At 44.8% G+C, this 16,303-nt stretch overlaps 1 protein-coding gene across 6 annotated transcripts in view; it reads left to right on the forward strand.

The window, feature by feature from the left end:
* Window positions 1-16,303, forward strand: part of PKNOX2 (PBX/knotted 1 homeobox 2) — a 456,599-nt gene that overhangs the window by 93,493 nt on the left and 346,803 nt on the right. For all 6 annotated transcript variants that reach the window (XM_079955104.1, XM_079955109.1, XM_079955105.1 and 3 more), the window contains exon 3: window positions 9,753-9,820. The gene's annotated coding sequence lies outside the window, so the exon portion shown is untranslated. The remainder of the gene's footprint in view (window positions 1-9,752; window positions 9,821-16,303) is intronic.

The following is a 16,303-nucleotide window of genomic DNA, read 5'->3' on the forward strand; positions in this document are numbered from 1 at the left end:
GAACTTCATTGGCTATGGGTAGTTGGAGATCGCTGTCTACTTTTGTGGTTACCTCTTGTTAACTTGCCTTCCTGCGCAATTTCCATAGGAGCAAGTGTGTTATAGCAAATGCGCACAAAAGGAACGAGCACTGCTCTTAAGGTGCCTGGTTGGCTGACAGATTAATTGCACACACGAGGAGTGTCTGGATCAGGCAAATGGCCCATGCTGTTCTCATTGTGGCCAGCCATTTGCCTATGGGAACCTCCAAGACGTTTGTGAGTGCAACACCGTTTGTTCACCTGCAGTTCCCACCAACTGGTGTTCAGAAGCATCCTGTCTCTGCCTTGATAGCCTTGGCCTCCAGGAGTTTGTCGAATTCTTTCAGAGCCACCCAAGTCAGCAGCCACCACTGCCTCTTGTGGAAGAGGGAAGAAGCACAAGCTTTTGTGGATCAAATGGAAATCCTATGTTAGAGGCCAGACGTCCTAATGTCAGCAGCAGAGCCGTCTTTCCCATGGGGTTTTCTGGTGCGTTGCACCAGGGCGCCAGCCTCTCAGGAGCGCCCCAGCGAGTGGGGGAGCTGTGCGGCTTTGCCGGCGGCCTCCCCTTTCCCTCCTGCATGTCCGCCAGCTGCACCCCATCAACTATATGGCTGGCGGGCATGCAGCTTGCCCCCCAAGCCTCCGCGGGAGGAGAGCAATCCCCACAGAGGCTTGGGAAAAGGTTGATAAACCTTTGGGAAATGGGGGGTGGGGCTCTGGAGGGATCTTTGCACCATGGCGCCGGATATGCTTAAGAAGAAGAAGAAGAAGAGTTTGGATTTGATCCTTTCACTCCCTTCAGGAGTCTCAAAGCGGCTCACATTCTCCTTTCCCTTCCTCCCCCACAACAAACGCTCTGTGAGGTGAGTGGGGCTGAGAGGCTTCAAAGAAGTGTGACTGGCCCAAGGTCACCCAGCAGCTGCATGTGGAGGAGCGGAGTTCCGAACCCGGTTCCCCAGATTACGAGACTACCGCTCTCAACCACTACACCACACTGGCTCTAGTCAGCAGTGTTGTTTTTGGCGATTTCCCAAAAAAATATATAGCTCAAAATAGCTCACAAACTGTCAGGCTTCAGGGAATCAGATCCCTCCCCCAGTGGCAGCAAAGAATCAGATTTTAAAAAAGAGTTCTTACCAATTAGTTTATTCAGTAATCACAGCAGGAGAGAAAGGAATGCGGTCTCTCTCTAGAAATGGTGTTGCTCCAGACAACGCTAGTTGGATTTAAAGAAGCTTTGTGAGGAGAAAGGGTATTGTAAGAGGGAAAAGAGCTGTAAAGATTTATAAACTGGCAATACAACTATAAAGGAAATGCGAATTAAAATTAAAATTATGAGGATTGCGGAGGGAGCTGGGGGAAGTCTAGAAGAATTTTGTATTATATTGAATATGAATGTGTTTATATAAATTTGTAAAAGAATTTTTTTTTCAAAAAATTAATAAAAAAAAGAAAAGAAATGGTGTTGCTCCAAGTAAAGTCCCACCCTTCCCTTCATCTCCCCTATTCTACGTAAGTCCTGCGTTGGCTAATCTAAGCCTTTTGCCACTGAGCTCTCTGCTCTACTACCCTCAGTGCCCGCCTGGTCCTGGAAGTGGGGGGGGGGGTCAGGAATGCTTTCCAAGGGGTCTGTCAGCTGTCTCTTCTCCTGGTGCTGCTTCTTCCTGCTGTTCTTCCAATACTTCCCAGCTTCTCCCTGCTGCAGCCTCTGAACTATGCCCTTCTGCAAACCACTGTTCTGAATCTATACTGTCCTCCTGTTCAGAAGAAGGGGGTGGTGCCCCCCACCATTCCTCCTCAGTCCACCCCCTGACACAAACGGCTCAGCAACTTTTGTGTTCGGATTTTCACTTTCTGAACTATGGCAACCCTAGGTGCTCTGGCCCCAAATAGCACAGGGAATTGGAATTGAGCAGGAAATTGGATTTTCCTCTCCCCGCCGCTCTGTTTGTGGACAAATTGTTCATCCCTTTTACAAATAAAAATTATACACATTTCAAAAATATATCAGAAGAAAGGTAGTGCAAAAATCAATTTTGGTATCAAATAGTGTGCTCATCCTTATTTTAAACTGAGCTGAGATTTATAATAAACTCTAACTTGCACGCCCCTTTAAGTTTTAAAACACAGGTCTGCAAATATTGCAAATTCCCTTTACTGCTACTTGTAAAAGTATGTCAAATTTACAGAACCGCCTCTATGATAACAAAAAGTGGTCATATGTTTAAATGACACAGGTACTCTTGCTCATGTTCTGGGGGCTGGCATGCCATGCAATATTTAGTAATTTTGTAATTTTCCTGAGTGTTCTTTGGCCCCATTTTCTGTGTTTAGCACACACACACTGCAGGGGTACATTTGTACATTTTTACTTTTGATCAACATTTAACAAGTGGTTTCTAAATCACCCAGGGTACCTATGCAACAGAGTCAATAAGAAACAAACTTTTAACAAAAATATTAAGGTACCAGGTAGCTCAAAGCACAGTGAATTGATGACACTCAAATTCTGAGACCAGTACATGATTACATGATTGTATTAGTAATTGAAACCTTCCCACCTTTAACATGAAAATATAAAATTTGACCTCATGAGCAACTCATGTCACTTTTAATGTTAAAGACCAAATAATCCCTTTTTTTATATATACTTGTAATCTGCAAGATTCTAGGTGTTTTAAGGTCTGTTTCCCAACCCCCTGAGATGCAGCACAGTAGATGTGGCAGAATTGGGAACCCCTTCATGCAGGGTTCTATTCCTGGCGCCTCTTGCACGTTGGCAGAGCACATATCTCTTTTTCGCGGACTCCACATGTTGGTAATACAATACAAGCCAACTGGACGCACCTATGCTGGTCACTGCCAGAATACAGAAAGGAGCTTACAAGGGTTTTCAACTGTAGCTTGACATTTCCAGTTGTCCCCAAAATAGAACACTGCAAGGGGGGTCAATTTACTGCTTGCTCCCCCCATGATTTTGGGACACTCCGACCACCTAATGTAATTATTCACTCAGTCACCTTTCTCCGCGTCCTGTCAGTAGCCTAGACGGACTCGCGTCGCTAGGAAACGCACCTCAAGGACCACACTTTGCTTTGCCAGTGGCTCTGAGCCCCAACGTCTCATCCACTCAAAACATTCACTGGAGTGTCCCCATACACAAATAAATACACATACATACAAACCCCCATACACATACAAACCTCATTCACCTCCCCAATCCCCTTTACCCATAAACTTCCCAATGCCGGTGGCACTTTTACTGCTCTTCTACCAGCAAACCAGTGGCACACTACTGCTCTCTACTGGTTGAACCCAGCGGCACCCTACTGCTCCTACTGGGTGGGGCTGACTCAGGCCCCTGACTCCCACAAAACAAGCTGTGGAGCCTACCTTTCCCTTCCCTTGGGCACCCTTTTCCCGTGCAGCTGCTGTCTTTCTTCCATCTCTGCTGTGTCTCCACTCAGGTACGGGGTGGGGGGCTCCCCCTAGAAATGGTAGGGTGCGCGCTTGGAGCCACCGACGCCGACCGAGCTGTTCACTAAGCAGTGACGCCTCGGTCCTTCGTCCTTGTCCTCGGAGAATGCAGAATCCCGGACGAGCCCCCAAGAAATGTAGCCTTATTGGAATTCACCGATTGGGTCTGCGTTGCTCCGGGACAGGAGGAAGGAAGTCAAATGACACCTGAGGTTGATTCAAAGAAAGAGTTTATTCTGCTCTGCGGATAGCAGAAGGCACTTGCGCGATCAAGTCCACAGCAAGTCCAAAGAAATGACAAGTTTCATGCAGTATATATATCCTCCAGGCACCCTCTCCTTCCTTCCAACCACGTCAGCTTGTATACGTAGGTTGACATCACATATGTTCCTGCTCCGGCACTCCTAACCATAAAAGGGATTTCCTTCCTGCACTCCTGACCATAAAAGGATATTCCTGTTCCTACTCCTATCTTGGAGCAAGAGGTCACTACTTCCGAGAACATGCTCTGGCGTTAGTCCCAGACTTGGGTTTCTGCATCATTTGTGGTCAGGACATAAGATATGTCTGTGTCTGTTCTACTGGTAAAGTCAAGGCCAGTCTTGCCGTCAAACTGATAAGGGAGAGAGCTGTGTTCTTGTTTTGCATTTGCTCAACGGCTAAAGTTTATGCATTTTAGCTAAGGAGAAATAGGGATTTTGGTGCAGTTTAAAAACTGCCTGCACAGTCAGTTTTGGGTTTTGGAAACCCATTCCTTCACCTGTAGCTTTGCTTCTCACAATGAGGGAATGGCCAGAAGGCCCTCGGCGCTGGACCTCAGCATCTGGGCAGGACGATGGGGGTGGAGACGCTCCTTCAGGTATACTGGGCTGAGGCAGGTTAGGGCTTTAAAGGTCAACACCAACACTTTGAATTGTGTTCAGAAACGTAGAAAAATGACCAGGGAGCAGGTGGCGTGAAAGACATCTGGCTGATACCAAGCTGCTGCTGCCACTGCTAGTTCTGTAGTATTATGGTTCAAAGGGCAATGTTCTAACAAGGTATAAATAATGCAGCTTCCTGTGTTCTCTGAGGCGGTGCATATAGAAATATCTTGAGCATGTGAAGTCCTGTAGCACTCAGGTACCGCTTTTGGGCTTCGCATGGGGATCTGGTCAGCTGCTGTGTGACCAGGATACTGGACCAGATGAGCCACTGGCCTCATCCAGCAGGCTATTTTTATATTAACAAATGTATACCCCCACAAAGGAGTGGCTTGCAGATGAAAAGCAAACACATGAGTAATGCATGTGCTTCTATCGTTTATCATTATTCTCAACAAACAGGCCAAATGGCCCATGAACTTCAGGTACAGTCTGTGACATGTCTCTGCAAAGCTTCTAACTATAGAAAGCAATCACAATGACCATGATGGGTGGTGATCACACGATCTTTCTAAGCTTTGCCGTGCTAATTTAATGCTAATTTGATGTGCATGTGACCATGTAGGAAGTGGAATGATTCCCCCTTCCCCCATCGCATTCACATTTGGCTAGAAATCGGGAGAGGCAGAATTGCTGCAAAGTTCTCTTACATCACCAAACATTGGCGCTAAAGTATTGCACCCAGCATAACGTGTTAGTTGGGTCACACTTTGGCCCAAGGTGTGCAATTCCTCTTCGGAATTCTCCCTCCTACGCATTTCACAATGCAGTTCTCCAGCAGCAACAAAATTTGTGCAAAAATGTGCCGTGTTAGGGGAGAGTGTGCATAAAAATAATAAAATAATATAATGCGTTATTTATGGGAAACAGCTTGCAAAAATATGTATTTAAAGCAAAATTGCAAATATGTCGATTGGGGAAAATGTGCGCTAAAATGCTAACAAATATTTGTGAAGGTTTCTTGTTTTTTAAAAAAGAGAAGATTAGCAAACTGATGTAGAGGTGTGAAACATAAGTTTGGAAAAATGAGAAATCGAGAGAAAGTGAAATGGACAGATTCATCCATCACTAATGATGGAGAGAGATGCTTGCCCATCAGACTTGCCCGTTGTGGAGTTGGGTTTCCAGGCTCTATCCTAATGGGTTGTTTTTTTGCTAAAGGACTAGAGAGCACTGATGAAGACCTCATCCTCTATTCCTGGTGTGTTTTTTTCCTGTGTTGCCTCTAGGCTGGATCTTGTGGGTGTTGCTACAGCTGTGCATGTCGGTAATGAGCCTTACGCTAAATGTTTCCGGTCTGCTATGTTCCCGGGAGGATCTTGTGAGCTTCAGCCGAACGGGGTCTGCTTTATATGAGTGATTTAACGTGGTGTAAGCAATCTGCATGCTCGGGGTGTGCATATGTGTGAGGGAGAAGCTGCCATTGGTATCACATTATTTTATTAGAGTTTCAAAGCTGATATTAAGTGGACATGATTTCTTCCCATGGACCATTAATTTTGTTTTATTGCTGGCCTGATGGCTATTACCCCTTCTTGCCAATACATTCCTCCATTAGGCTTGTACAATTAACAAAATATGAGCTGTTTAAAGCATTGCTATGAACAATGGGTCACTGAGAAACAGGTCTGGGGAAAAGAGGGGTGGTTATGTGAGTGCTTTGTGACCATGAGATGCTATGGGACTTGCAGAGGAGAGTGTGTGCAGATCAATTTGTGTCCCTTTGCAAATAGAAAGCTCCTTTCTACAAAACATTTTCTACTTTGGATGTGGTTGCTCAAATCCAAAATACAATTTGAGTTATGAGTGGTGCATGTCTGTTCTGTCCCCCCCCCTTTAGAAATGTGCCAGTGCTGGGGCCCAATTCGTTTCCCTTCTTTTGTGCACTTACGGGCAAAGGCAATTGTAGCACAAGATATACATACCCAAATGCAAAATAACAGGACTGTCACATGATTACATCTAGTCAATTAATCATCCGAGTGTTAGTTTATTAATCAGATATATCTGCATACATTTGCATGGGATTAAAATGAGTGGCTCAGATGTCAAAGCATGCATTCATTGCTTTAAGGATGGGGGGGGAGTAAGAGAGAAATCTGTGACCCTTCAGAAGTTGCTGGACTCCTTCAGGCCCAGCCAGCATGGCCAATGGTCAAGGTTGATAGGAGTCCAGAAGTATCTGGTGGCCCAAAGGTCTGCACCCCTGTTTTTAAATAACTTGTGCATGCTTAGAAAGAGGCATGGATGCTTGAGCTGAGATTCCTGCCTTGCAGGGAGTTGGAATAGATGTCCCTTGGGGTCACTTCCACCTCTACAATTCTATGAAGGAGAGAAGGGGGAGGGTGTGCACCTCTTTTAAGAATGATACTTACCATCTCGTTCCATCACCTCCTGGCAAACCGAAGGGGAAGAAATGAAGGCAGTGAGAGAGAGATTTTACTTTCTTGGGCTCCATGATCACTGCAGATGGTGACAGCAGTCATGAAATTAAAAGATGCCTGCTTCTTGGGAGAAAAGCGATGACAAACCTAGACAGCGTCTTAAAAAGCAGAGACATCACCTTGCCGACAAAGGTCCGTATAGTTAAAGCTATGGTTTTCTCCGTAGTGAGTGCTGGACCATAAAAATTGCTGAAGAATTGATGCTTTTGAATTATAGTGTGGAGGAGACTCTTGGGAGTCCCATGGACTGCAAGAAGATCAAACCTCTTCATTCTGAAGGAAATCAGCCCTGAGTGCTCACTGGAAGGACAGATCGTGAAGCTAAGGCTCCAATACTTTGGCCACCTCATGAGAAGAGAAGACTCCCTGGAAAAGACCCTGATGTTGGGAAAGATGGAGGGCACAAGGAGAAGGGGCCGACAGAGGACGAGATGGTTGGATAGCATTCTTGAAGCTACCAACATGAGTTTGACCAAGCTGTGGGAGGTAGTTGAAGACAGGAGTGCCTGGCATGCTCTGGTCCATGGGGTCACGAAGAGTTGGACACAACTAAATGACTAAACAACAACTAACCGTTTGATGTTTTTGTTCTTGGGGACAAATTTATAGCTCTACAAAATAGCCCACATAATTTTGAATTAAAGCCTCAGTTAATGTTTTGCCTACTACTGGATGTGGGTGGCAGCAGGGGCAGCACAACTCTTGCTCAGACACAATGAATTTAACTTAGTAATGTCAGTTAGCGCAGTTGGTTAGAGCATGGTGCTGATAACACCAAGGTCACGGGTTCAATCCACCTGGAAATTGGGCCACCTGGAAATTCCTGCATTGCAGGGGTTGGACTAGAGGAACTTTGGTTTCCCTCCCAGTTCTATGGTTGTACAGTTATATGTCCATTAACTTTAGTGGTACAACTAGTATTGAATACCACCCACAGAAAATAAGAAAATCGAGCAGGATTAATCATCTCTATCCAGAACAAGTAGATTTAGGCTCAAAATACTATGCTCCCATTATTCCCCTATTTTCTGGGGACCTTCATGCTTTGTTTTTTATTTCTTTTAGAATAGCAACTGCACTGTCACTGGGATGATGTTGGAGAGATCTTTGTGTCCACTGTAGGCAGTGAAGCAAGTTGGCAGACCAATAGGGTTCAGTTATTTGGTGATAGCAAATCTATGTATTAGTATTAAGGAGAAGGAATAATAAGGTCCTGCCTTTCCCCATTCCAGATCTCAAGGCAGGCTGGGAAATGAAGGCGCAGTAATATTCTAGTTTCTATTGGCTCTGCCCAGAGCGGGGAAAACCTCCCTCTCTCCTTTGCGACTTAGTTTTGTTTAGTTCTTTCAAGTCCAGGAAGCTCACTCATTCTTACAGAACTTCATAAAAAACTTCCTAACCATATTCATTCAGAGCCAAAATAACAGCCTACTGGGATGTGAGGAAATACCTCTACATGAGCCTTGTGAACGTCAATAAAATACATGTTTGCGAACTTTGCGGAGTTCTATCTAGATTGAGAGAAGTCTCAGGATGGAACAAGCATAGCGTAGCCACAGTTTGAGTGTTGGCCTAGGCCTGAGGAGCTCTGGGTTTGAATCCTGCCTCAGTCACAAAGCTTCCTTTGGATGGCCCAGTCCAAGGAACCACCCCATTTGCCCCCCCCCCAGTTTCCTTATGATGGGATCATAGGGGTTGGATCAATGTCTTAGCTTGCCCACTGTTCCCGTGAAACCTACTTTGCCTATGTATCGTATTGATCTGAGCATGGAAGATTTTGGTAGAACCCATACTCCGAGTTCAATTTCTTCATCCAGGGTAGCCTTGCAATCCTAAGAAATTTGAGCTTTCTGGCTGAGGGAAAGGGTTTCGTTGGCCCCAGCCTTAGCATTCTCTGTGCTGTACCATATTTCCTCTTCATTGAAAAGTGGAAACTCTAATGGTGTAAATGGTAGAAACTTTTACATGCTAAACTCAAGTCATAAAGACCAAAGTCCGCTGTAGCAAATGTAGCCATAAAACAATTTTTTTACTTTCAAAGCTATTGGGAACTGAAACATGAAATGTAATGAATGAATGCACTTTGTTTTCATAATAACAGCACACATTTTCTTTCTTTTTTTGATACCAGCTGCAGTTTCCAGCTGAAATTCTTCTAAATGGAGAGAAAACTGGCCATGTATCTTCCTTTATATTACTAGTGTCTGGGCTGAGATGAGGGCAGCTGCCTGGGGTGGAGTCTGGAGCCAGGAGCTATGGGATCAGGCCATAGTCAGGGCTGGGTTGGCCATTTGCGCATTTCCAAAAAAGAGGAAATGCATCGCCAAAAGAGGACAAAAGATACAACAGAATTTGTCTCGTGTCTGCTCAGATACCCTGGTCCCAGACTGCTTGTGGGCCATAGAAAAATAAATGGTTCTGTGGTGGTACTCATCTTAATGGGAAGTCAATAGCAAGGTTATTGTACTGGGTTTCCTTAACTATGTAAATCCATCCAAATGACTCTGGTTCAGAACTTTTCAACCAATTGAAGACCTATTTACACTGCAAGGCCAGTATTTTTAGTGCTTTAAAATATATATTTTGCATTGATGTTTCATACTGGTTTTACACTGTATTTTAGATTTCCATGTTTGTATTATTTTTGTATTATTGGTTCAGAGAGAGAGAGAGAGAGAGAAAGTTGCCCAGAGTTACTGGATGGAAATGCAATGAGTATTTGGAAAAAATAATCAATTTTCATTGGGACTTGTAACTGAAAATTTAGCAAACTGATGCAGAAATGTGGGGTACCAAGCTGCAGGCTGAAAACATGAGAAACACAGAGAAACCAAAATGGACGGATTTGTCCATCTCTTACACAATATACTTTATTATATTAATAGGTACCTTCTGGAACTGGATCCTGAGCTATCTGCCTTTCCAGCTGATCTGTTCCAAAGTTCGCTGAATGGTAAGTAACTCGATTGGCATTTTATCCTGCATTTGACAGAGGTTACAGGGCCCATAAGGAGGCACCCACAATGTTGTAGTTGGTGTTCTGGAAACTTGCTGAAATAATACACCCCAATTCGAAGAAAAAGGGATAGAGTGTGATGCATTTTAACTAGTCTTCATTGAGTCTGTGTTACAGCCAACAATGTTTTCTGTGTGCAATTAGTTCTACAGGGGTGACTAATCTCTTGCCCTCCAGATGTTGTCAGTCTCCAGCTCCCATCATTCCTGACCTGAGGGTGATGGAGCTGTGATTCAGGAACACCTGGAGAGCTACGGGTTAGCCACTCCTGATGTACAACAATGATCTGGAAAGGTTGCTGCACATATTGGTTGTTGGTGCACATATTGAAAGGTTGGTGCACATATTGGAGTATAATGTTTGCAGGCACCTTGTCCCTTGTCCTCCTTTGTTTAAATGGAGAGATGGACTATGGCTTTTATGCCCATGTTTTTCCTGGACTCAGTGTTTCCTGAATAAGTGTGTATAGCAGAGTCTGATGGGGAGCGTCACCCACTTCTCTCTCTTTCTCCCTTTCTCCACACCCAGTAGGCTCTTGGGAGAGGGAAATGGCTGTTGCCAAAGGTCTGGACAGATCACTTGCAGAGGGCTTTTGAAATTAGGCTGAGAGCCCTAGGGCCACGGACTGCCTGCTTGCGCTGCCTGTAATTGATTTTGGTGCTCATTATACTGTTAATGCCAGTTGTCGTCTGTTAGCTTATGGTGAAAGTTCTGTGCATTTGGCAGAGCTTACAGAAGCATTGAGACTTTGCCAGTTCTCTTGGTTGAGCAAAGCCAGCTCTGCCTCTATTCCTAGTCCCCTTGCTTCCTCTTCCCATCAGTGATTGATTTACACAGAAAACTAGCTTAGCCAGGAGAACCGTAGATTTGTCTAGCTGGAAGAGACATGAGAGGCAACCAAGCTGATCAGCTAAAGTATTAAACTGAAGTGAGGACCTGCCATTGCTTGAGTAAACCAATCAATCTGTATAACAAAAGCATGTGCTCTGTCATTTATTTATTTTTTGCAGCATGGGGTGGATGGGGAGATCATTGGAGGGAAATGAAGAACATAAAACAAGTATTAGCTGCTTGAGAATAACAGTGGGAGAGGACTATTGCTCACATCTTGTGCTTTCTGGCTTCCCATTGGCATCTATTTGGCACTGGATACAGGATGCTAGACTAGATGGGTCTTTGACCTGATCCAGGAGGATTCTTATATTGTTAAATTATGTGTCACAAGTCAACAAGGAAAGGGATTAAGGAAAACCTATGCCTGTACTGTGAACCCAGTCAGGGACGATAATCCTCCCTAGATTTTGCAGAGGCAAGGGAAGGTTGTCTGTTTGGTTGAGATTAAAACCACCCAAAGTTGATAAATGGAGCTGAAGGAATGGAATGGAGAAGAGAAATGAGGAATGAGTGAAGAAATAGCAGGCTGAGAGAATAATGGGTTGACTGCCAGGAGCTGCCAGGGCTAAAACCGAGAACTTTGGAGCCAATTGGAGCATCTTCCCAGGCAGTGAAGTACTGTCAGTGTCTGGGCTGGCCCTGTCCACCTAAGGTGGCCATTGGGCCTTCCTGGACAGGAAGCGCTATAAAGGACTTCCTGTTTGGACTAAGACCTTGCCTGAGCAACAAAAACCTTCATGGCTCTGTTGTGTTCCTTGCCTCTGACCCCTTGCTTAGATTCTTATCTCTTACTCCTTCTGGTCAACTTCAGAGATGGACTAAGCAGATGCCTGCTTCCCCACTTTGTACCTAAAAGAGCTCCTTTCCCATCTCGGACCCTACAATCGGCAGGTCAGGCCTTGCCCAGTTGGTATTGTGCCCTTTTCCATAGCTGTCAACTTACAGATTTGAAAATAAGGGACCAGCAGCCAAAATAAGGGACCTGCAGCCTCACCTGTTCCAGGCACTCCAGTCTTCCTGTCCTCCTGCAGTCTGGTCAAACTCATGCTGGTAGCTCCGAGAACACTGTCCAACCAACTTTGTAACCAGAGGTTCAACTGAATAGAATCTGAATCACATGCACCACAAGGCCTATGCAGCCTCAACTTAAGATGGCTCCCCGGCCTGGCTTTGCACTGCAAAGTTTGCAGCAGCACGTGCAACAAAATGGCGTCCAGCATTCAAAAAACCCCTCAGCTTGCATTAACTAGCCACACACACGAGATCGTCACGAGATCGCCAGTCACCCACCATTTTAGTCAACCAGCTCCTTTCTTTCCCCCCATAAGTCAATCGAATGGCCTCCAAAACAAATCCAAAAGCCCCCCCTCCCACGAGATCTCCTTTCCTTTTCCCCCACCATGTACCCCCGCTACAGACAGACCTTTTCGCCGGCAAGGGTGAGTGGGCCGACTATGACGTATCCATCCGATTCCAATCCGAGCACTCAGCACAGGTATGTTCAACTTCTGAGCCACTCTGAGCCAAAGGCAGAAAGCCCAGCCAGCAGCCAAACGAAGCCTCAAGGAAAACCACCATCACCTCTCCGCTGGGAAGCGCTGAGCAAAGGCGAGTCCCCAGGGAACTCAGCTGATTTGATCAGCACAAGGCATGCAAGCTCCACCCCCCCAGTCGTTCTTAGGCTTCTTATTGGGTGAGCAACACAGCCAAGCAACACAGTTGGAGCCTCCCACCTCCCTGGCCGGCAGGGAGGGAGGGAGAGGAGCTGCTTCCTTTGAAATTTAAGGGACGTCATTTAAGGGACATTTAAGGGACATCCATCAATAAGGGACAGCAGTGGGACATGGCGCTGGAATAAGGGACTGTCCCTTCAAATAAGGGACACTTGACAGCTATGCTTTTCCGTGGTGGTTCCCTGCTTGTACAATGCCTTCCCTAGTGAGGTGCAGCTGTCTACCCCATTATAGACTTTCAGGAGAAACATTCCTGTTTACGCGGGTATTTGATGGCTGAAAAAGCCTTGTTCCCAGCAACCCAGAGATCCCTGGTGGGGGTAAGTGTTTTAAAAGAACGTTTTAACATTTTTGTAGATTCTTTTTAATGTTTTATCATTGCCATGTCTTCTGCCCTGGGCTCCTTTGGGCGAAAGGGCAGGATATAAATTGCACAAATCAATAAATAGTACCTCCATTCCAGGAAAAGCGTCACCTCCATCAGGCTGCTGTTAAAAGCGGCAACTCTGGAGGTGGTGGGGAGGTATTCAAGATGGCGGCAGAGGGAGACGCTTAAGAGGAGAGCTCTGCTGTGAATAATGGAGGCAATGCCGTTATTGCTTACAGCCTTTGGGACAACATAGAAGGTGGGAGAGAAGGCTTTATTTTTCCACCTGGAAACTGTTTGCTTTACCTCTACTGTAACTACAGCAACTCTAGAACTGAAGAGCGGTGGCTGTGCTTGCATTTTACATATTGAATGGAACCCGCCAGCCAGTTCTTTGACTGCAGGCTTCCGGCACCATTTTAGCAATGCTCTGGCTCCTAACTAATCTACACGTATATGTGATTAATTGTTATCAGCGGATATCATCACTCCCATAGTAAAAATAGACTGTGATGACTATTTGAATAAATCATAAGAACAGCTAACCTGATACCACATAGCATCATGCAGTTGGCTGAGTAAGGCGCGTTCTCATCCTTGACCTCGTATGGCTTGCAGAGATCAGTGTTTGCTTATGGAAGCTGGTGATTTAAAGTTGTGGCTGTGCAGACCTTCTTTTCGCACAGGGAGCCTGTTTCACCACCCATTTCCATGCCCCATTCCCACTGTACGATCCAAACTAAGACATATCTCTTCACTTCTCTGGATGCAGAGTGAGGTTACACAATGACCAATGTGAGTCTTTTCCCATTATCTGTGACTGTTCAGTTGTTTTATATGAATACTAGAGATCAAGATGAAGATTTACTTTGGCCACTAAATTCAGATTTGGAGCTGGCGGGGCATGGTGGGAGAAGGGTGCAGGAGAGTCAAGGGAGAGAGAAATCCAGGAATATTGAGGGGAGAGATTCTAGAAATTGTGGGTAGGGGTTCAGAAAAAGCAGCGGGAGCCCAACGGACCCACAACCTCCCCCACACTGTCTTACTTGGAATGATGCTGTCTCTTGACCTATCATTGTTCTAGAGGCATTGCTGTGGTGTGTGTTGATCACATTACATGTATGTTTGAACCAGACCTATGAATGGCATTTTCCCATTGCTGACACGGAGTCCAGGGCAATGGGATCTTCCTGTTGCACTAATGTTGTTACCCGAGTTTGATTTGGCTTTTTAAACTGGCGGTTTATGTTTCGACATGGTTAGCACCCATGCTATTTCACGATATGGAGGTAACAGAAATACTTTTAGGAATGAATACATAGATAAATAAATCTGCTTGCTCAGCAGAGGACCCCAAATAAGAAGCTGGATACTTATTGAATGATAAACAAGTTGCCTGCATGACGTAGGATTCTGGCCACAATCATAGAAACATAGAGTTGGAAGGGACCTTTGAGAATCATCTAGTCCAATTCCCTTCAGTTAAGGAATATGCAGCTGTCCTGTATGGCAATCGAATCTGCGACCTTGGTGTTATCAGCACCATGCTCTAACCAACTGAGCTATAAAGCAATGGTCTTCAGCATCTGCAAGGCTATGACACTTTCCTGAAGTTTTCTGTTTTTATTCTGCAGGCAATAGATGTGTGTGATAGAAGAACCAATGTATCTAGAGAGAGAATCCTTTCTTCTTCTTCTTCTTCTTCCTTCTTTCCCTAGAGGCATTGATACCCTTTCTGTTTGCGTGTATCTTCTGCTTTTCTTTGTTCTTTGTTCTTGATCATGGTAAACTGAGAGCACATTTTTCTGCAAGCTTTGAAAGCCAGGCCCCCTCATCCCACCCTTTTGCAATAACAGCTCCATAAGCTTGACCAGCTGTTTGCAAACTCCGCCTGTCACGTTCTGCAATTTTACGAACCCGTGAATCTGACCCTTTGATCATCTCCATGGAGCACAGATGCCAAAGGTCAGGCCAGCCTTAAAGATGGACAAAAGGCTTTGAGGCTGGCCAAGGACTGTGTGAGGGGGTCAGAGTAATGAGAAGAACCTTGCCTTTCTGTTCTTTCTTGTAGTGTATTTTGGAAATGATCCCTTTGCCTGCGCATCTCTGTGCATTACGAGTGTGGATGGTGAGAAATTTGATTCAGTTTGCATTTAAAGGGAACTCGCCAAATTCACCTTTTCTGAAACAATATGTCGACTGTCTTCAGAGATTTGCACTTATTCGTGTTTTGCAATCCAGTTCTCCAGCCAAGCAGAGTGTACAAAATGCATAAGCTATGGTGAAATGTGCATACATTAGTGAAAGCAACATAGAAAAATGCATTATAATAGAGGGAATTGCTTTGCAAAAATTTGTTTCTTAGGCAGAATTACATAGCAAAGTGTGTATACCTGGATAAATTTGCACAAAAATGCTGACAAATTTTCATGTGGACTTACAAAAAAACCTGCAAATTTATGTGGAGAACCGAACTTCGGAGTGGAAAAATGAGAAACTGAAAGAAACCAAAATTGACAGATTCACAATTCCTAATTATGCAGGGAAGCCACTAAGCCCTCATGCCTCTTGCACGCAAACCCCATGAGCTTCAGTCACGTTAGACACACCCTAGGGTAACCAATCCCACTTGGAAACTCTTGAGTTCGATATGAAAATGGATGGTGCTTTGAAAATAAGAATGGATGAATCTCTGTAAGGAGCTGGAGTCAGGGACAGGTCAGCAAAAAAGCATCCAGTGTCAGTGAAGTTAACTCTTTATTCAAAGAAACAAAAAAAGAGCTCAGTCCTAGTAGTCACAGCAACCCTTCTCAGTAGGTCTTGCCTCAGGGAGTCAGTTGAAAAGACTGAAGGTGCCATATAAAGAAAGACATGGAAATTTGGGGGAGGATGAAATTCTCCTTTTTGGGGAGGATAGCAGTTGTTAAAATGAATATTCTACCTAGAATGCTGTTTCTATTTCAAACTATCCCCATACTTAAAGGATTAAAACAGTGTAAAGAGTGGCAGAGAGACCTGGCGAAATATATCTGGCAGGGGAAAAGACCACGGATAAAAATGAAAATTTTGACAGATAAAAAGGAAAGAGGGGGTTTTTCCTTTCCGGATTTGAGTTTGTATTATGAAGCGGCATGCATACTTTGGTTAAAAGACTGGATAAAACTGGAGAATAAAGACTTACTGGACCTGGAGGGTTTTAATAATTGGTACGGATGGCATTCGTACCTTTGGTATGGGAAAGTGAAGGTCCACAGGAGCTTTATGAACCATATTTTCAGGGGGCCAATATACCAGGTATAGGAAAGGAATAAAAATCTCCTGGAAAAAAAGACCCCCTGGTGGATATCCCCAATAGAGGTCTTAACGATCAAGAAAACAAATTCGGAGGAGAAGAACGCCACCTATGAAGAACTTCTAAGAAAAACA

This window comes from Podarcis cretensis (assembly GCF_951804945.1).
Source record: "Podarcis cretensis genome assembly, chromosome: 15".
NCBI classification, from domain to species: domain Eukaryota; kingdom Metazoa; phylum Chordata; class Lepidosauria; order Squamata; family Lacertidae; genus Podarcis; species Podarcis cretensis.